The sequence below is a fragment of the Botrytis sinoallii genome (genome assembly GCF_014898435.1).
Source record: "Botrytis sinoallii strain Bc 23 chromosome Unknown BSIN_005, whole genome shotgun sequence".
Lineage (NCBI taxonomy): Eukaryota > Fungi > Ascomycota > Leotiomycetes > Helotiales > Sclerotiniaceae > Botrytis > Botrytis sinoallii.
The window spans coordinates 1,601,992-1,624,235 of record NW_024066032.1 but is presented as its reverse complement, the minus strand read 5'-3'; positions in this window follow the sequence as shown (position 1 = coordinate 1,624,235).

The following is a 22,244-nucleotide window of genomic DNA, read 5'->3' as shown; positions in this document are numbered from 1 at the left end:
CTATAATGAAAGTTGTAGATTAGTTCTTATATATTTTCCAGGTAGTTTGCAGATTCTTTAATTGATGTATTGTAGCTAATCTAATGGATAATATATTTTAGATAAGATTCTCCATAACCTCTTTTTTCTTAATAGGAATTTAGGATTTCAATAATCTCAAAACGCTTGAGGCCGTTTATTTCTATAGAAAGTAATGGTGGATTATATTATCTAGGAATAAGATTATTATATATAGGATATAACAAGTTGATATAAAAAACAGAATGAATCTTTATCGAGACTAAGAGCTCTAGTTTATAGACATAGGGGTCTATCAGGTTCAGGATTTTGAAGAGCCCAAGGTTCTTCCAATCAAGCTTTTTCTGTAGATATAGAGTTTTGATGTTTCTGGTATTTAGTTAAACTAGGTTATTGGGCAAGTATTTATAGGTAGGGGAATAGCGGGCATCAACATTCTTCGAATATCAGGCTTGACTAGTAATTAATTCGGTTTATAAATATAAGAAAATGGCTTCCATTTTAGTAACGAATTCTTTAGTATCTCATATAACAAGATAATTACTTTAGGATAATGCAGGCTCGAAATTTAGATGGGGGTGGAATTTATAATTCAAGAAGAATAGGATTATTCGAGTGCTTTCGGACTAGATATTGTTAATAGAGAATTCGGTAAGTGAAAGTTATTCTACCTAATCGTTTTGTAAGTAAACTATATATGACTAGAGATATTGTTTCAGTATTGTATTAGCTCTTTCAATTTGTTCATCAGTTTCAGAATGGTAAGCGATTGAAAGCTTAACAACTACATCTAAATACTTACAGATATATTTTCAGAATTCAGAAACGAATTAAGTTTTACAATCAAATATAATGGTTAGGGATAAGCTATAAAGCTTTCAGATATTCTTTCGGAATAGGCAGACAACCTCTTCAGAATTACAAATACTATAGTAGAACAAAAAATATTTTATTTTTATCAATCGATTGACTATTACTATAATAACATCAAAACTAGTATTTTCGGATAGATATATAATGAAATCTATTGAGATATCTTGCCAAGCTTTCTATAGGATCGGGAGCGAATAGAGAACTTCCTTCTAACCTTTGCGATTTGGGGTAGTGTGGTGGTAACTATAGTAGTTATGGATTCATTGTATAATATAATCGTAGTATTCAGGCTAATAATAGTTTCGGGATAGTAATTCGAAGGTTTGGATATAGTGCAGGTAATCAGTGGCGGGCGATTCGTGGTATAAATAGAGCAGATAGGTTTTCAGGGGGTTGTGGTTGGGAATGTATAGTTTCTCTCGATAGTATAGTAGATTGTTGTTTTTGGTATATTCGGTAAAAGTGATTTTCGGGTGTTTCGGGGATCCTTTTTGTAGGGATTTCAGAATAGATTTAGGTATAAGGTTGGCTTAGTAGTCTTTGTAGAATAGGGTAAGCAGATCGACAAAAAGGTTTAGAGGATTTTCTGGGTTCTCTAATTGTATTGCAGGATTGGGTATAGATATAGCATATGGAATTACAGGCTTTATAACTTTATTATTTTTTGATAAAGTTATAGTATCATCAGAATCCAAGTGATTAATAATATCAATAAAATCAGGGTTTCTCTAATTACAAATAGTTATAGTAAAGTATATTCTTTTAGTAATCTTGAATTCGATTAGGGTAACAGTAGTAGGAAACAGGTCGGGATCCAGGTTCTTTTGTTTTAGAATAATACAATTTTGATACAGAAGATATTCATTCTCCTTCTTAGGAAGATCTTCTGATCTTCTGGTTAGTGTATTGGGTTTGGCACCTAGCTTTCCAGAACGATAGGTGATTCGGAAATTAAATCGAGATAGAAATTCGAATTAGCAAGCTTGATAATGGTTTAATAGTTTTGTTGTAATAAAGTATTCCAGATTTCTATAATTGGTGATTACTTGAATTAATAATACAGCACCTTTTAACTCGGAATACTATTCTTCGAAACAACAAATAATAACTAGCAGTTCTTTATTGTAAATCTTATAATTATATTTAGCTACTGAATATTTTTTAGAGAAAAATATAACAGGTCTAAGTATTCCATTATTATTGTATTGAAAGAATACTCCAATGGATATATAATCGGAGGTATCGGTTTCTATAATCACTTTCTTTTTCCAATCAAAGGAAATCAGAATAAATATTTTAATAAATACTTGCTTCAATCAATCGAATACTTTTTGATAAATAGAGTTTTATAGAAATAGAATATTCTTTCTAATTAGATTTATTATTGGATTAATAATCTTTGAAAAATCTCTAATAAATTGTTAATAAAAGTTCGAAAATCCAATAAATACTTGGATATCGATTATATTAATAGGTGGTTTTCAATTCATGATTGTTCGGATTTTCTTTGGGTTTATTCGGATATCATTATTTTCTATAATAAGATTTAGAAACTTGATTTCGGATTTCAGGAATTCGCACTTTTCGAATTTAGTAAATAAGCCGGCTTTCCTCAATACTTATAGAACCTTCTGAATATAGCAAATATATTCCTTTCGAGTTTAGCTGTATATCAGAATATTGTTCAGATAAGCAATGCAAAATATATCCAGGTATCCCCATAGAGAATCATTGATAAACCTCTAAAAGATTATAGGGGCTCTTATCAGCCTAAACAGTATAATTAAGGATTCGAACAGTCCGAATTAGATACAGAATGCAGTTAGATATTCCTACCCTTCTTTTACTCTTATATTATTAAAAGCAAAGATAATATCGATCTTATTGAAATACTTTATTCCTTTCAGATTATTTAGAGATTCTTTTATTAATAATAAAGGATATCAATCCTTAATCAACAAGTTATTCAAAGTATAATAATCTATACAAAATCAGAGGCCTTTATCAGTCTTCTTAACAAATAAAATAGGGGAAGCAGTGAGAGAGGAGCTTAACTGGATAAATCCTTTTTTAAGATTCTTTTTCAATTATTTTTTCAAAGCTTTTAATTCGGAATGGAATATAAAATATAAGATATTGAAAAAAGGAATAGCTCTTTCTTTAAAATGAATCTCATAATTATATAGTCGATAAGAGGGTAGCTTCTCTGTATTCTTTGAAAAGAAGACATTTTTCTAATTTCAGAATTCAAATAATAAATCTTTAGGGTCGAATATCTTCTTCTTCTTATTTAGAATATTATTGATTTGTTTGATTAATATCTAGAATATTTCATATTTCTGGTGGGCATAAGTCAAACAGGCTCTTAGGGAGATTGTAGCTATATCCTTATTCTTTAACCCTTTGGGATAGGCAGGCAGATATATAGATCAGGCTTTTAAAGGAATATCTAATAGAGCTTTTATATAGAACAAGCAGAATAAAATGTTACAAAATTCGTAGCAAAACGAGCTATTGAATTGAAACGAGTTTATCGCAAAATCGATATAGGGATTGTATTTCTTAAGCCAAGCTATTCTTAGTACAATAGGATAATGAACTAGCTTGATTATATATAAAACAATCTTCTTCTCAATATAATTATTGATTCTGAGTCCTATCCAGATATAAAAGATAACTTGATTATTAGGTAGAGTATTTCCATTAAATCCTATAACTTCGAACACTGTAGATAATTGATATACTAGTATTTTCTGGGAAGACACTCAACTTCGATTTGTGAAAACAATTTCTTCACATCCGCTATCGACTATAGCGTATATCAAAAGGGTATCTTTTTCCAAAAGCAGGGTAATAAATAGAATTATTAGATCCACATAATTGTTTAATTCATTTTTCAAAGGAAAGCTATAAGTAGCAATAGTAGATAAATGGAGGATATACAAAGGATTATCCTAATCACAGTTTAGATCAGGTGTATCCCATTTCCCGAATTGATTGAGCTAATTGGCAAACGGGGAGGAGAGCGAGATGGGAAACGGATAGGGACTCAGCCCCTCGGAGAATTGTTCAATACAGAGCTAATTCTTATAGGGCTAGTTGTAATAATAATAATTCGAAATTGAATAGAACAGATATCGAGGTGCGGGCAGTCTTATATTAGATAGTTGGCAGAGCTACAGCAATAGCATTTACCATATTCCCACTGCGAACCCAGATTCTTAGCAGTGTATTCCTTTTTTCCTAAACTCAAATCCATTAGATCTCTAGGAGTAGACTTTGGGTTAGTGAGTTATAAAGGTAGAATAATAATTATTCTTCGGGATAAAGTTTCAAAAGCAATAAAACAAATACAGTGGACTTGTTATTAGTGTTGATAGAATCGATTATTGAATTGTTATAAGTAATTAGTATATTAACGAAATTCACAGATCGAAATAGGATTATACAATAGTATATCTTATAATTCACAAGAGATTTTTTGAAATAAAAACAGGGTTAAAATATCATTAAATATTTCTTTTTTTAAAACAAGTTTCTAGAATTCTATAAAGAAGATACTAAAATCAAGATGTTTTTACTTTAATATATATAATTTATTCTATATGTTTTGTATTCGATTAGAATCCCCAAAGGCATTTTCGAGATATTCGAGGAATGCAATATAATCAATAAACTAAGAAATCCCATAGGAGATTTTAGGTAGTATAAGTTTATATACCTTTTTAGTAAATCTTCTAGCAATATAAGTTAAGTAGATAGAAGTTATTAGGAATTTATTATTATTCATATTCAATTTTCTATATATCTATTAAACGAATCTGTACAGATTGGAAAAAGTGTCATCAAACTCTTTCGGATTGGAGATATGCTTATTCAATCGAGTGGTCGAAGTAGATACAGTGAGTTCGGGAATAAAGTCAGCGGGAGTTTCGGGAAATACGGTTTCCAAACAAATAGATATAGTAGATATGAATTTGGTAAGGCAATTGAGTAAATAAGTATTTTGAATAGCAACCTGCTTGTACAAAATAGTTTGAATACATTTGTAGATTAGGGATTCGGAAATTTCATATTCAAGCGATTTGTTGATCTCCTTTAGCTCGATATAATATACAGATGCTAATTAGAGATATTGATATTAAACCTGGGGGTTCTCTGATACAGAAATACTAAATTCCGAGGAGTCTCCAGATTGGCCAGGTAAATATAGAGTAGTTATTGCAAAAGCGATATTTTAATGGGTAGGAGTTATATAATATTACAAGGCAGATAGGCTGAATAAAATTCTAATAACTTTACTTTAATCTAATAAGACTATACTGATTCGAATAATAGATTTAGATTGAGGATTAAGATATAGCTTAAAGAACTATAATACAGAATCTTCTGAATTAAAGATATACGGAATTCTTATAGCGAGCTAGCCCGATCGGGCCCTAGCTCGCTTGCGCTCCGATACGAGCGCTCCTTTCGGTCCTCTCCGATAGGACCAGCATATCACGTGAGCTCACACCGTGACATATTATTAGGATTAGTGTATACAAGGCGATCTTTTGTTTTTCTATTCAGTATATTAGAGTAAATTGTTTTAAAACCCAATCTATATATAATACAAAAGTTGAAATCAATTAGGAATTCAGCCTATTTAGCTTATCTTTGATTTAATATCTTTATTAATATAAAGTATTCTAGATTTTTATAATTAATAATAATTTCAAACAACTCTTAAGTTCTATATAGTTCGGGTTTTCATTTTTTTAAGGATTTAATAATAGCTAGTAGTTTCTTATTATAAATCTCATAATTATATTCAGCAATATTATATTTTAAGGAGAAATATGTAATTAGATGTAGTTGGCCCTTATTGTCACGGGATCACTTCTGGGAGTATTCAGAAGCTTTACCGCTGAGCTAAACGCCCAAAAGACTAGGAGGTAGAACTGGAAGTTCTACCTTACTCTCACATATATAGCAGGACAGGACAGGATAGGATAGAAAGGGCTTAGTGTCACCCCGTGACACCACCCCCCTCCTCAAGGTATGGTCTCCATACCATCACCTACTAGGAGGTTTCAGGATTCAGGATTCTGGATTCTAATGCCTCAGGCATTCAGACAGGCAGACAGGATCTATATATGCTAGCCCCCAGACCAATGGCCTGTAAGCTATAAGTGGGCCCCCCGCACAGCTCCACATATAACCAAGGGTAGTTCTATCTAATGTCACGGGATCACTTCTGGGAGTATTCAGAAGCTTTACCGCTGAGCTAAATGTCCAAAAGACTAGGAGGTAGAACTGGAAGTTCTATCTTACTCTTACATATATAGTAGGACAGGACAGGACAGGACAGAAAGGGCTTAGTGTCACCTCGTGACACTTATGTTATATTAAAAGAGTATTTTACTCATAATTCAATTGGAAGTATCTGTTTTGATAACTATATAGTAATAGTAATCAAATATTATAAGAACTGGAGTGAAAGTAAAGATATACTTTAGGTTTTCAAAAGCATTTTTTGATTAATAATCCAATTCTATATATTCTCTTTTTTTAGTAAGCGATTTAAAGATTCTGTAATTTTAGAAAAGTTGTAAATAAAGTGTCGATAGAAATTAGTAAACTTTAGAAAATGTTGAAAGATCTTTTAATTTAATTAACAATTTCTATTTAAGAATAATCTTAACCTTGTTAGAGTCTATCTTGATATTATTAGAAGTAATAATCAGGCCGAAATATTTTGTTCTTCTTATTTCGAATTTGTATTTATCAATATCAATTTGTAATCCAATATCAATAAGTTTTTAAACAATTTTGCAAACTTATTTTTAATAATTTGTAATATTCTTAGAGTAGATCAAGATATTATTTAAATATATTGTATAATTCTTATTCAAAAGATTAAAAAGAATATAATTAATATAGTTCTAAAACAAAACAGAAGCATTACAAAGACCAAAAAACATTACCAGAAATTCGAATAAGCCAAAACAAATTATAAAAACAATCTTCCATTTATAACCTTTTGTAATCTATAGTTTATTAAACACAACAATAATATTTAATTTGATATAAACTTTAGTATAATATAAAGTATCGAGAGTTTCTTTAATTAGTGATAATAAATAACAATTCTTAATAATAATATTATTCAGTCTATAATAATCCTAGCAAATTCAAACACCCTCTTCGGACTTTGCAATTAGAAAAAGTAGAACAACCAATTAGAAGTAGGATTTGCAAATAAATCCTTTATTTAGATTATTATCGAGCCATTTGTAAACGATTTGAAGCTCGACTAAGGATATTAAGCGATCTTTATTGTATAAAGACTCTTTGTTTAGTATAATCTCAATCTTATAATCCCAAGAGTATTGTAATAGGAGCTTATTAATAAGAAAAGATAAAAACCCAGTGAATAGATTATAAAGCTAGGATAATAGTTTGCTTTGAATCTCTATTATAGATAATACAAATCAGTCGGTCTTTTTTATAAACTTTTTGATATTACTTTTTATAATATTGTGATATAATTGAATAGGATTATTTATTATTATATAATATAACTCACAAGCTCTATCTAATTCATCCCAAATTATTTTTGTAATTGTTATATGGATATATATATAGTAGTAAGCTATCAGGAAACAATCCCTGATACTGTGCCTTTTGGACAGATTGCGTGTGTGGCGTAGTGGTAAAGCTTACAACTCCTATTGTGTCCGCTTACGTAACAGAGTATCAGGGATTTTACCTTGTGGATATCGTTCTGGGATCTCTGATTCGGGCTTTTAATTGGAACTGGGTTAACAACCAATTGAAAAGTGGATCGAATTAGGGACGAGGATGTATCTGCTTAATGATTGGATATTCTGAATTCATTAATAATGGATTATTAATGGTGAGGGTATTAGATAATAGAAGAGTGTTATTCTATTATTACAAATCATATGGTTGACTATAGTATAGTATAATAGCCCCTGTACTAGCCTTTTCGGGACGAAAAGGTTAAAGAGGAGGGCTCTGTTATATGGATATATATATAGTAGTAAGCTATCAGGAAACAATCCCTGATACTGTGCCTTTTGGACAGATTGCGTGTGTGGCGTAGTGGTAAAGCTTACAACTCCTATTGTGTCCGCTTACGTAACAGTAATATAAGTTTTTTGATCTTTATAGAATTGAATAAAGCTATTAGCTATAAGGAATTTTATATTGTTCATTTTCTATCAAATATTTCATAAGGCATTAGTTGATTCCTTAAAGGGCTTCTATAGCGATAGGGGATTTAATAGGGGTAAAACGTTTTGGTTTTATAACAGTCTTTTGTATATCCTAAAGCCTATAATAATCTATACTGAGATTAGTTTCAGGATTGGCTGATTTGATATCATCTTGATACAGATCTCTGTTTTTCCATTAATTCGGTAAATATAGTGATAGTTTGAGTCGGATAGTATTGGATCAATAAGATCTATATTATAGAGGTTTCTATCAGTATTCCTCTTTATAGCTAGAGTCGAAAAATCGTATTCCAAAAATATCGATTAGTTTTGGGATGAAAAGGAAAGAGTCTGAAGATTTTTGTTGATAATTTCTTCAATAAAGATACAATATAGGGTTGAGATAGATTTCTTTAAAGTAGATTTCAAAATAAACTTTCTAACAAATATATATAGTATTGGATTGAGCGCTATATCTGCTGGGGTCAGTATATTATTATGATTGGGGATAACAATTGCAATAGAGTTAATTGGGCAGCAATATCTAGAGTAATACATGGATATGAATTTAAGAGTTATTGTTATTCAATTAATGATAGAATTATAGTGCTAAAGCTATAAAAGACTGAGGATTATAGAATCTGTATTGGAAAGATTAGTAATATAAAATAAGTCAATTTCTTTATAATTGTTAATCCATAGATCTAATAGTATATATTGAAATAGGATATCAAAAATCCTTTTATCTGTAAATAACAGGTTGCAGATAATAGAAAGGGGATGTATAGGGATACCAAGCTTGAATATAAGAGTTCTATTTATAAACCTATATCCTATAGCTCCACTATCTATTAAATCAATAAATGGGATGATTGTTAGAAGATCATATATGAGTTGGTGGAAAAGCCTTAATATTATTAAGTTCTACATAACGATACGATATATATGTATGGACTCGACAGTGTCACATGCAGGCTAATCCCGATATAGCATAGTATGATATGCGGTATGAGCACCTTTTCTAATACTCCCCTATGCTGATATTGCATATCTAAAGCTATGTAGCTTATCGAAAGCTATGAAGAGCTATATCGTAAGTCGGGGCTATAATTGGTTTCAACCAAGCTAAGCGGCATGATCTGTATCGTATAGGTATGTGTACAGCATTTGATCACTCTTATTCGGTGAATCTCGAGAATCGCTAACAAGTATCTTGAAGCTAGCGAGTTGATTCCAACGGATGCCAGAAAGCGCTTTGAGATTGTAGCTATCAAAACCGCTATAAAATCAATAGATCAGATCTCACACACCGCCAGGAAGCGTTCTCGGATCAGCAAGTAATATGATCATGGGAGTGTTTGATCGCTGATAATATCTCTTCCAGGAACCAATATCTTTAATCAATTTTTTAAAGAAAAACCTCTCCTTTAGGATTACCCAATATCTAGTGTAGACGCTTCTCTAAGGGCGTAGGGATCGTATTAGTGGTACGATACCTACTGACCTATAGAGCCTGTACCTCTACAGCTCTTCCCTCTTAGTAGAGAAGCTGGGATACAGTCTCCTACATGATCACCCTGATCATATAGGATCCCTTGATCCTTGCTCTCCTCTACAAGGGTATAGGAGATATCGTACACCTCTCCTATATGGTGGAACGCCAGGGCGCTCCCCCATAGAGTGTATCCTACAACTCTTCCTCTCCCTCTTGAACATATCCAAGAGGGAACACAAGACTGACGGTGATACCCTTGATCACCTTGGTCTTGCTGGTCTCTACCATAAGGAGTGTAGGAGATGGTTCCATCATCTCCTACCTAAGTATAGTAATACGCGTTCTCCCACTACCGTAGTCATCCGCTCCTCCTCCATATATGGTTTCGGATCGCCTCCGGTTCCCTTTGGGACCTCCGGCTCCCTACACTCAATGCCTTCGGGTCCCTATAGACCCTCCGGCTTCCTATATACTCTCCCTCCCCCTCGATCGCCAGCGTAGCCATTGTCGACATAGAAGATCGAAGTCGAAATCGTATGAAGACGGTGATCGAAAAGAAAGACAGTCGATCTGTGCTTAATAATATACACTGATCTGTCAGAACAGAATATATTACACGAACTATAAATAAGTGAAAGAAGATCGAAGTCGAAAGGAGATGAGATTGAGAGCTGAGATGTCGTAAAATGGCGGAACTGGTGAGCGAAACAAATTAAATACCATAAAAACTGGCATTAAATAAAACAATAATCCAATGATCATTACACTTATCAGATCATAGGTGTGGATGATCGGAAAACTGTCGAAGAAATGGGGGGGATGGTGGGAAAATTTCTGAGACGAAGAAAATCTTTATTAAATCAGATGGGTTTTCGTAGCTCCCCCATAAACTATATCCAAAGCATTCTCAACTTCAAGGTTTTCTACAGGTAACCCTCAACTGTATAAAGTTTAATCGATTCGTAAGGCACTATCGGTTGCTTATACCGCATCGTTGCCATCGATGTAGAGCTTACGAGGATCGAGACGAAGAAAAGAATCGAAAGATGGGAAATCGAGGGAATCGTATCGTAACTGGGATTCTCGAGTTGTCGAAAGAAGATAAGAGTGGGTGGCAGTCGTCTGCCAGAGCTTCGTCGCCCTCTTCAACCCTGTAGGTTGGATCACTGTGGTGCCGCGCACCTGAGTATTTCTTACGGTCTCCACCGTGATAGCGCCGCGCGCTTTACGACACCACACAGGATGCCGGAATCTTACGACGGCACCGAAGCCAGATTCATTCGCCGAGCGGAGCCGCGCTCCCCCAATTGCTCAATCGTATTGGGCCAGATGCCATCTGGATGTCTTTAGGATTGAACCATATTTACGAAGACGACAGTCTCCGGATTTGACGGAGTAGCTACTGTCTGTTGCAGCTTTAATCAAGTGACTCCGGAAGACTAATCCTAGCGCCACGCGAACCCGGGCTCATAACCTGTTAGAAGATTATATATGAGTTGGTGGAAAAGCCTTAATATTATTAAGTTCTATATAACGATACGATATATATGTGTGGACTCGACAGTGTCACATGCGGGCTAATCCCGATATAGCATAGTGTGATATGCGGTATGAGCACCTTTTCTAACAATGATCATATTAAGTGCAAGGAAAATTTCCATTGAGATTTTAAGAGATTTGCTATTCATTATTCTAAGATACAAAGGATCCCTAAATATAATCGATCTCTTAATTTATAAAGGCAAATTTTTCATAAAGAATCTTGATTTGCAATTATAAATTAAGATTAGTCTTTTAATATATTTATTTATTTATTTATTTATAGTAATTAGCATCTATTATCTAATCTCCCAAAGAATATTCTAGATGTACTAAAGAGCGGGCCTACAGACCACTAGCATTCTAACTGCTCATAGTAATGTAATGTTAGCTAATCAAAGGCTTATTGCCTCTAATATTCCCCTGCTCAATACCGCTTATAGCGATTCTGCGGCTGTTTTGTCTAAGGGTTTGTGGTTTTGTTTTAGAGAGTCTTGTTTTATATATCATCCAGATATTGGCGGATGATCAGATCAATTGTTATCAATCGGGAGAATGCTCAAAATGCTTATAGCTATTCGATGCAGGTCTTAGATTGATTGGGGTAAAGAGTTTATCCTCGAAATATTGAAACAAATTGGAATTCGCATAGTTTCGTGTAGTTTGAGTATATTCTAGTATAGAATCTGAATCTAGCAAGAAGGTCAGTAAAGCTATATTGTATTTATAGGATGCGGTTGATATATACTATTGTATCCCATTTGGATCAAAGTCGATTTGGTACAAGTAGCCAGTCGCTACGCGTCCAATTATTAATTGAATATTAAAAGAAATACAATATGCTTTTCTCAATCCCATATATACAAATGTTTATACTATTTTTGTAATTGAATTTAATATAATAAATTGCAAAATCACTGTGTCCAATCTATATCACTATAAGTCTATATAGTATTCTGCAAAGAAGCTTGAGGCTTTGTCAAGGTACGGGTAAAGACTTATATTGTACCATAAGGGTAGAAGAGCTATGGAAGAGTGAAGCCCTACTTATAGGAAGTAGGGCGCGCTAGTATGCTGTGCCTGAGGCACGAAGGCAACTACAGATCATGTAGTTGGCGCCGTGACAGTACCCCCCGCTCAAGGCGATCGGTCCACGATCGCAATACCAATTGACCTTTTAGAAAACAAAATAACACTAAAATACTCTAATTTCTACTATTGGATTAAAATGAACTTTCTTGGGAGTAGTAATCAATTGCCGGAGCTTTTTAGGTCTGCCTCGGCCTCGATTCGGGGGTGCGCTTGGTGTAAGTACTAGCGGGGGATCAGGAGTAGTAGATCTTTTGAAGCCTACCCAAGCGGGCGGTTCTGGCTTATCTGGATTTGCTAAATGGAAAGCGATGATCGTGTCTTCTTGGCCGCGAAGGTCTTCGGCGGGTTGCCAAGATGCTGGGTGATGTTTCCATTTGACTTGGTAGTGAAATCCGTCCTCGTTATGGCAGTCAAGTAGTTTATCGAATTCCCACCGCTCGGTTTCCTCGTTCGTTTCGTCATCTCTTTCTAGGATACGGCCTTGGTTTCGACGGGATTCGGCTTCGTTGATCGCTTCTTGACCGGCTAGTCCAGGTGAGCGGTGGAGTGGTCGGAGTAATGAGTTGTGGAATACTGGAAAGATCTTAAAACTAGTGGGGAGCTGGAGTAGACAGGCTCGTTTATAAACTTTTAGAATCTTATAGGGGCCATCCCATTTGTCATCACCTTTCTTCATCGGGCGATTGGTTTTCATATTCTTAGTACTAACCCATACTTTGTTACCTTCTTTGTATAGAGGGGCGTCGGTGCGAGTCTTGTTAGCGTAATCTTCATATCTCTGAATGGATTGAGCGGCTAGGGCTTTCAATTTTGTTAGGATGATATCAAATCGGTCCGCAATCTCGTTGGCCTTTAGGAACTCGCGTTTGCGTTGATATGATAGGTTTGGGGGAACAGGTGAAGAGGGCTCAACGCCGAGGCGTGGGTGAAAACCGTAGTTAGCGAAGAATGGGGATACGCCGGTAGTCTCTGAGGTGGTATTATTAAGCGCAAACTCCGCGAGTGGGAGCCAATCGTACCAGTCATCTTGGTGGAAGTTCATAAAAGCCCGAAGATATTGTTCTACCATGGCATTGATCCTCTCTGTTTGTCCGTCGGACTCGGGGTGGAACGAGGAGGATCGTTTCAAAGTGATCGATAGACGCTCGGATAAGTGCTTCCAGAATTCTGATATAAATTGTGAACCTCTATCGGATACTATATTGTCAGGTGCACCGTGTAGGCAGTAGACTTTTTCGACGAACCGATCGGCGAGCTCCTCTGCGGACAGTCCTATAACCGGGATGAAATGACGCATTTTCGTTAGGCGGCAGACAACTGTGACGATATGTTGATGCTTTTTGCCATAGCGTTCGCTGATTGGTAGCGGTGTAATGTAGTCAATGGAGATATCGGACCAGGGGCGGAATGGTACTGGCAGGGGTTCTAGGAATCCGGGTGCGGCAAGACGGGAGGCTTTGGTTCGGAAGCAGAGTTGACAGGCTTGTACGTAAGTTTCGATTTCCCTCGACATATTGGGCCACCAGTATGTGCGGGAGACGAGATCAATAGTTTTAACTCGACCGGGATGTCCTGCCGGACCAGTGGAGTGCGTTCGGTATATGATCTGGGTGCGAAGCTCAGCGGAGGGGGGAACAAAGAGGCGGTCGCGATAGAAAATTTTATTATTGATTAATCTACAGTCTTGAAGAGCGATTCGGAGGTCTTTTCGGATCGATAGCGGCCAATGGCGAGCAGTTGGGTTCTGAAGTGTTTTACGCATGGTAGTGACCAATTCGGATGATTCGTATGCTTTATCGATAAGATCGTCGATCGGCTTCTCAGTATCGGGGATGATCATACCCATAGGCGCCGCGGTGAGGTCGATGTCGTTATTTGTTTGTCGGATGAGGTTCTTGAATGCAGCGGTGTCGAATACTCTTTTCGGGAGGACTGTTTGTAAGCGATTCTTGATTCGGTCGTCATTAGGGTCGGCGTGTACAGGGCGATCTTCTGCTTTCCTACTCAGTGCATCGGGGCGAACTGCTTTAAGACCCGGTCTGTATATGATACGAAAGTTGAAACCAGCCAGGAATTCAGCCCATCTAGCTTGTCTTTGATTCAACATCTTTGTCGATGTGAAGTACTCTAGATTCTTATGATCAGTAATGATCTCGAACGGCTCTTGAGTTCCATATAGTTCGGGTCTCCATTCTTCTAAGGACTTGATGATAGCTAGTAGTTCCTTATCATAGATCTCGTAGTTGCATTCGGCAGCGCTGTGTTTTGAGGAGAAGTATGCAACCGGGCGTAGTCGGCCCTCATCGTCATACTGAGAGAGTACTCCGCCCGCAGCCCAGTCGGAAGCATCTGTCTCGACAACTGTGCGGCGGTGGTGATCAAACATTGCAAGGACTGGAGCGGAGGCAAAGGCATGCTTCAGGTTTTCAAAGGCATTCTCTTGATCAGCAGTCCAATTCCATATATTCTCTTTTTTCAGCAGGCGGTTTAAAGGTTCCGTGATTTTAGAAAAGTTGCGAATGAAGCGTCGGTAGAAGTTGGCGAACCCTAGAAAGCGTTGGAGGTCTTTTAGCTTAGTTAACGACTTCCATTCGAGGATAGTCTTAACCTTGTCGGGGTCCATCTCGATACCACCAGGAGTAATGATCAGGCCGAGGTACTTCGTTCTCCTCGTTTCGAACTCGCATTTGTCAATGTCAATTTGTAATCCAGCGTCAATGAGTCTCTGCACGACTTCGCGAACTTGCTTTCGATGATCTGTAACATTCTCAGAGTAGATCAAGATATCGTCTAGGTACGCTGTACAATTCTTATCCAGGAGATCAAAAAGAACATGATTGATATAGTTCTGAAACGAGGCAGGAGCATTGCAAAGGCCGAAAGGCATCACCAGGGATTCGAATAAGCCGAAACGAGTTGTAAAAGCGGTCTTCCATTCGTGACCTTCCGCGATCCGTAGTTTATTGAACGCGGCGATGATATCCAATTTGGTATAAACTTTAGCATAGCATAAGGCATCGAGGGTTTCTTTGATCAGTGGCAGCGGATAACGGTTCTTAATAGTAACATTGTTCAGTCCACGGTAGTCCTGGCAAATTCGAACGCCCCCCCGGGCTTTGCAGCTAGGAGGAGTGGGGCGGCCGATCGGGAGCGGGATTCGCGGATGAATCCTTTATTTAGGTTATCATCGAGCCATTTGCGAACGACTTGGAGCTCGGCTGGGGACATTGGGCGACCTTTGTTGTACGGGGGCTCTTTGCCTGGCATGATCTCGATCTTGTGATCCCAAGAGCGTCGTGGCGGGAGCTCGTTGGCGAGGGAGGGTAAGAACCCAGCGAACAGATCGCGAAGCCAGGGTGGTAGCTTGCTCTGAATCTCTGTTGTAGATGGTACGGGTCGGTCGGTCTTTTCCATGAACTTCTTGATATCGCTTTCCATGATACTGCGACGTAGTTGAATAGGATCGTTTGTTATTATACGGTGTAACTCGCAAGCTCTATCTAATTCATCCCAGGTTACTTTTGTGATATAAGCTTCCTGATCTTTACAGAATTGAACAAAGCTATTAGCTGTGAGGAACTTTATATCGTTCATTTTCTGTCGGATATTTCGTAAGGCGTCAGTCGGTTCCTCAGAGGGCTTCTGTAGCGATAGGGGGTTCAATGGGGGTAAAACGTTTTTGGTTTCGTGGCGGTCTTTTGTGTATCCTAGAGCCTGCGATGATCCGCGCTGGGGCCGGTTTCAGGATCGGCCGGTTTGGTATCATCTTGGCGCGGGTCTCTGTTTTTCCGTTGATTCGGTGAGTGTAGCGGCGGTTTGAGTCGGGTGGCATTGGATCAGCAGGATCTATGTTGTAGAGGTTTCTATCAGTATTCTTCTCCACAGCTGGAGTCGGAGGATCGTATTCCAAAAGTATCGACTGGTCTTGGGGTGAGAAGGAGGGAGTCTGGAGACTTTCGTCGATGACTTCTTCGGCAAAGGCACGATATGGGGTTGAGGTAGATTTCTTCGAAGTAGACTTCAAAATAGACTTCCTAACGGGTGTACGTGGTATTGGATTGAGCGCTGTGTCTGCTGGGGTCGGCACATCGTTACGATCGGGGACGACAGTTGCAGCAGAGTTAACTGGGCAGCAATATCTGGAGCAGTACGTGGACGTGAACTTAAGAGTCATTGTTGCCCAATTAATGGTAGGGTTATGGCGCTGAAGCCATGGAAGACCGAGGATCATAGGGTCCGCGTCGGAAAGATTGGTAATATAGAATAAGCCAATTCTTTATGATTGTTAATCCGTATATCTAACAGTGCATACTGAGATAGGATATCAGAAGTCCTTCCGTCTGCAAGTAACAGGTTGCGGGTAGTAGGGAGGGGACGTGTAGGGATACCAAGCTTGGATATGAGGGTTCTATCTATAAACCCATATCCCGCGGCTCCACTATCTACTAAGCCAATGAGTGGGATGATCACGTTAGGCGCAAGGAAAATTTCCGTTGAGATTTTAAGAGATTTGCTATTCATTGTTCTAAGATACAAAGGATCCCTAGACATAACCGATCTCTTAATCCACAAAGGCAAACTTTCCACAACGAACCTCGATTCGCGACTATGAATCGAGGTTAGTCTTTTAACATGCTTGGCTGGGGAATTGAATTTCCGCTATCATCCGAATGTACGGAGCCTTCAACGAATCCGCCCAGATCTCTGCTGCCAGTGGGGACTGGAGAGGCGTATCGAAATGGTGCCGCGGCAGTCGGGAAACGATTAGCAGGCGGGAATGTATTCTGGTAAGTAGGGCTATAAGCGTTGCGATAGGGTCCGGGGTTGTGATGGTGATCGGTAACGGGAAAACGGTGGACATTCGGAGCGTGTTGGTTCGTAGCAGGGGGAACGATCGGGTTATTGTATGGTTCCTGAGTTGGTATTATATTTTGCATCGTTGCGTCGCTTTTCTTCGCAGTTGAATTTGATATGACCGGGCTTTTTGCAATAAAGACAGAGGCCAAGATATAGACATTGTTTCTCTATTGTAACGTAATAAGGGTCGCTGGCCTTGGCGAGCAGCAATCCAGTTGCATAGGATCTCCAGAGGGATCAGGCGTAGGTATTACAGCAGCGATAGCAGGCTTCTTTTCATTGGGTTTTTTCTGATCGCTGAAGTTGGTGGCCTTGGGTTCTTGCGTTGATTGTCAAGATGAATCTTCTCCTCTAAGTCATCGTAGATGCCTTGCCACCAGACTACCCACGCGTCGATGTCGGCGGCAGAAGGTTTATGGGGGCGGTTAACTGAAGCATCGATTAGTTCTTGTGAGACTTTGAGTTTAAGATCAGCGACTTGTTGTTCGGCAGTCTTCTTGCATTTGATAGCGAGCTGCTTGAATTCGGTAAATAAAGTTACCAAATGGGGTCTTCTTCATTTTACATTTATCGTAATCCATGGAAAGCTTTGCGTGAGAGATCTAGAGTCTGTATTGCTTGTTTAATTCACGCCAGATGCCTGCTACAGTGCGCCATCCAGAGGGCCAAAGTCGGAATCATGCGCGTTGTCTGTGATTGTATCAAAGTGTATCTGATTGTTCGTATAAGCAGGGGCCAGAAGTAGGCTAGCAAGAAATGTGGATTTTCTGAAACTCTGATTCATTTTCGTAATCCGCGGTCAAGCAGCGATTGACTGCGCTACGAAAAGTCGTGTACTGATCTTGGCGCTTTGCGATATCTTGCTCATCACCACTGAACTTTCGGGGGCGGCGAGATACTTGCGACGAGGTGAAGCTTGCGAATTATTGCGAACAGCAATCTTCAATGTCTCAATTGTGTCTTTCAATTCGACAATCTTTGATTGAGCATCGGTGGCTTGGGCCTGAGCAGCGGCAGCTTGGGCTTGTAATGAGCCTGCGATCGATTCGATCGATTCAAACACGGCTTGAGCGGCAGCGAAGTGTGCAGCGTTTGGATCATTGAATAGGTCTGTAAAGGGAGAGATATCGGCTTCGGCGGAGGTTGAGAACGTGGTTCAAGAAAAGGAACTGCGGAGGTAAGCCAGATGCAGGCGCTTCTGGTGCAGGTGCTTGTTTCACCCATCTTCGGCACTTTTGAGGCTCAAAACATCGGCGGCAGGGTGTACAATGGATCAACGGTGGGTGCGATCGGCGCGATCGGGACAAGACGTCGGTGGGGCTTTGGAAATAAAATAAGAAATAAAGCTGTGATAGCTTATTTGAAGATGGTACAAACTGTCAAGGTACGGGTAAAGACTTATATTGTACCATAAGGGTAGAAGAGCTATGGAAGAGTGAAGCCCTACTTATAGGAAGTAGGGCGCGCTAGTATGCTGTGCCTGAGGCACGAAGGCAACTACAGATCATGTAGTTGGCGCCGTGACAGGCTTTTTGGTTTTGAGAGTATTATATATCGGTTTTTATATATTATACGTTTCGGAGATCAGACCCTTTTTTCCTTTTACTATCTACTCTTGAAGCACTGATATTTGGTATATAGAACAAAGCGAAAACTACTAACTATAGAAAGGCAGGATAAGCCAGAGTCAAGCGGCCCAGCATACCCTGATCAGCAAGACAATCGGCTGCCTTGTTGCCCTTAATCTCAGTATACCAGGGGATTATTTGATTATAATATTATAATATTATATTACTTAATAGCATTTGTAATATACTTATTGAAAGAAGACAATAGCACTTTCTTATATTTCTTAGATTACTAAGATACTATCAATATATAACTATATTTGTTTCTGGTAGGGGCGATTAATAATACTCAGAAAACATTTTAGTCCCCGCTACGCACCAATTGCCTTAACATCAAAAACATACAACTATTCGTATATATAGTTGTAGCTAATATCGATTTATTACTTGTTGTAATAGATTACAAAGCTGTATCCTATACAATGATTATATTCATCATATTGTTTAGATCTGTTTGAAAATATAGAATAGTCTTTTTGGGGGATTAAGTTCTATTATTCCTTGAATACTTTTGTGGTGTCTTTTTATTTATACCATTTATTAAATCGATACAGCACTCAGAGAGAAGTAAGGCCGTAAAAGTCTGGGGCACTCGATGGTAGGGATTATCTATCCTATTCTTTGTAGTTTTGTGATTGGGATCTTTCAGAATACCTGTTATCTCGTTTTTCTTTCTGATGTACAGTTTTAATTGGTTTACAAGTAGATATTGTGTATTTACTGTCTGAAGCCAAAACACAAACCTTAGTCTGACTTGCTTTAGTATAACAATTCCAGCTGGGAGACTAACTTTTATAAGGAGTGCGGTCATCAGGATCGTCTTATAGATAAGTAAAGCTCCCTGTATTGTATTATAAATCGTTTTGCTAACTAGGTTGATATATTTCTTGATTCTAATACTGATTGGAATATAATCTGTATTTGGGTGTTGTTTGTATAGTTTATTGAATTATACTTCGAAGTTGAAGAGGGCGATAGGGAGTATATAGGTAATAATTGCTTTTTGTAAGCAGGTTACAAATGGTCTGTAGGCTGTATGAGTTATTGATTGGATGTGGGATATAATATGTATAGCTTTTGTGGTGTATGTTTTGATATGCTGTAGGAATGTTAGGCGCCGATCAAAAAAGATGTTAAGCTAATGTAAAGTCAGTTGTACTCTGTTGATAAGCCCTAAAAAGATCGGTATAATAATTAGATTCCGATTTATCCTTATAATCAGATTTGCAATTTCATACTTCCTCGATAGGTGAAATAACTCAAACTTTTCTGGAGCGAAAAAGATTTTATTCTGATCTTTCTATTGTAGGATGTGTTGAACAGTTTGGTGGAGTATATATATATTTGTAGATATTTATTTATTTATTTATTTATAGTGATTAACGTCTTGTAGAGGACCTCCCGAGGGGTATGAAAGACGTGGCTAGATCTAGAGTTACAAATACAGAAAGGCGCTGATGCGCACGCTAGTAAAACCTTACAGGGTAAACCTAGTTCCTTCTATATATCCTAAACAAGTTAGTGTAATGATTGCAAATAGGGCTGTTTTTGATTGGCCCCATATTCCTAGCGCTTCCTTCTGCTTATGGGAGGGAGCGCTCTGATGTATAATTATTTTTGTTTATAGAATTATGTTTATGGACAGGAGTGGTGTGTGTATAGGTGTGTTGCTTCAAGAAGAAGTGGGTGTGTGTGTGATGGTGCTCCAGAGGAGTGGAGGATTCGGTTATTGGGGCTGCTCGAGAGGAGTAGTTGGAATGATGGTTCCGCTGAGTAGCGGAATGCGTATAGGCGTAGTGGTGCGGCTGGGAGGGGGATCAGTTCCCCTTTAGTATTCGATCGATTGTTTTTTGCGGCCTATAATAGAAAAGCTCTATTAGGGTTAGTGGGTAGATTGTCGGAGCTCAGTGGGCTGTGTTAGAGGGTCCACATTAAAGGTGGGCATATGAGGTGGTATAGTAGGGTAGATCATGTGGATCAGATCGCTATAGCCATAAATCGATAGAACAGTAGGAGAGTGACCCGATCACTCTACCACTGAACCAGCCAGGCTCCTTGCGGAGGACAATGGTCTTTTTGTCTATATTTGTAGATAGGTTCTTAAATATATGATATATAACTATATCATTAGTATATCCAAAGCATTGTGTTTTATCTTGATTAAGAAGTTTAATAAGATAAAGGGTATACAGGATAAAGAAGAGTAGTGATTTTTGGGGGGTACCGCATATAACCGGGAAATTCTATATTGTGATTCCCTTAAACCTTATACACATATATTTTTCAATCAGAAATGAATCAACAAATTGCAAGAGCGTTATAAGCCAACTCTGCTTCTTCATATATTATAAAAACTGTCTTTTAAGGAGTACATCATAGACACCTTATACATTCATTATTACTAATATAACCACTTTATCAGCTACTAAAATACACTTAGTATTATGAGTAAAGACAGCTATAAGATCAATACCGGCTCTTTTTGGTAGCACTTCGCAATACTGAGAGCTGATAACATTATATCTCATAGCCGTCCATACAATTTGACTAGCGATATACCTTTCTAGTCCTTTTCTAATATACAATATCAATACAATCAACCTCTACAATTTCAAGAACATTTTATTCTTCTTACTAACCTTGGACAGTATAACTACTTCAACAAGTTTCCACTCGTCAGAATAATAGCTAAACCTAAACAGGTTGCGAAAATCTTATATATTACACTCTTTGTATTAAACCAGCACACCTTAAGGAGGTAAACAATTACCCAATCAACTCCAGATAACATACTCCTGACTTCTATTACATATTTTTCCATTTTCTCTGTAATGATTATTCTTTTTTATGGTAAGGTCATCTAGCAGTTCTGTTTTTATAAAGGGTTATGCTGTAAATCATTTGATATTTTAAAGTGATTAAATATTGTTATAAAAAGTATTTTGGCTTTTTTCTTGATATTAGTAATCTTTTGGCCTTTGATTATTAGAGGAGAGGTTTTGAGGTTTGGTTTCTGAGGTCAATTTGTATTAATTCATGACTTTATATAGTTCCTAATTGTCCCTGTACATTATTCAAGCATTTAATCCAATAGATTTGTTTCGATACTCGTATAACCCTTTATAGATCCTGCTAGGTAATTGCTATTCCATCAGTAGTTTCCAGTTCTTTTGGTTTGTGTATATGTTCGGTGTGTTTCCTTATACTCGTCGGTCTATTATGGGGATGATTGATAGGGTTTGTGGCCTTTTTACTCTACAATTACTATAAAAGCGCTTAGTGTGCTTGTGAGTTTGGCAATTAGTTTGTCGATATTGTAGATAGATTGGAGGTCCGGGTTCTAAAGATTCGCTAAGCGGTTGGTTATTATACCTACCAGGCAGAGTAAATCTAAATTGTATATCCGGATGTATGTTTGTTTGTATTTAGAGGTTTCTTTATTCGAGATGGTAGTGATTTGAGTAGCATGATTGAAGCTGTTATACAGATTGTTATCAATCATTATTGTAGTGGTAATCA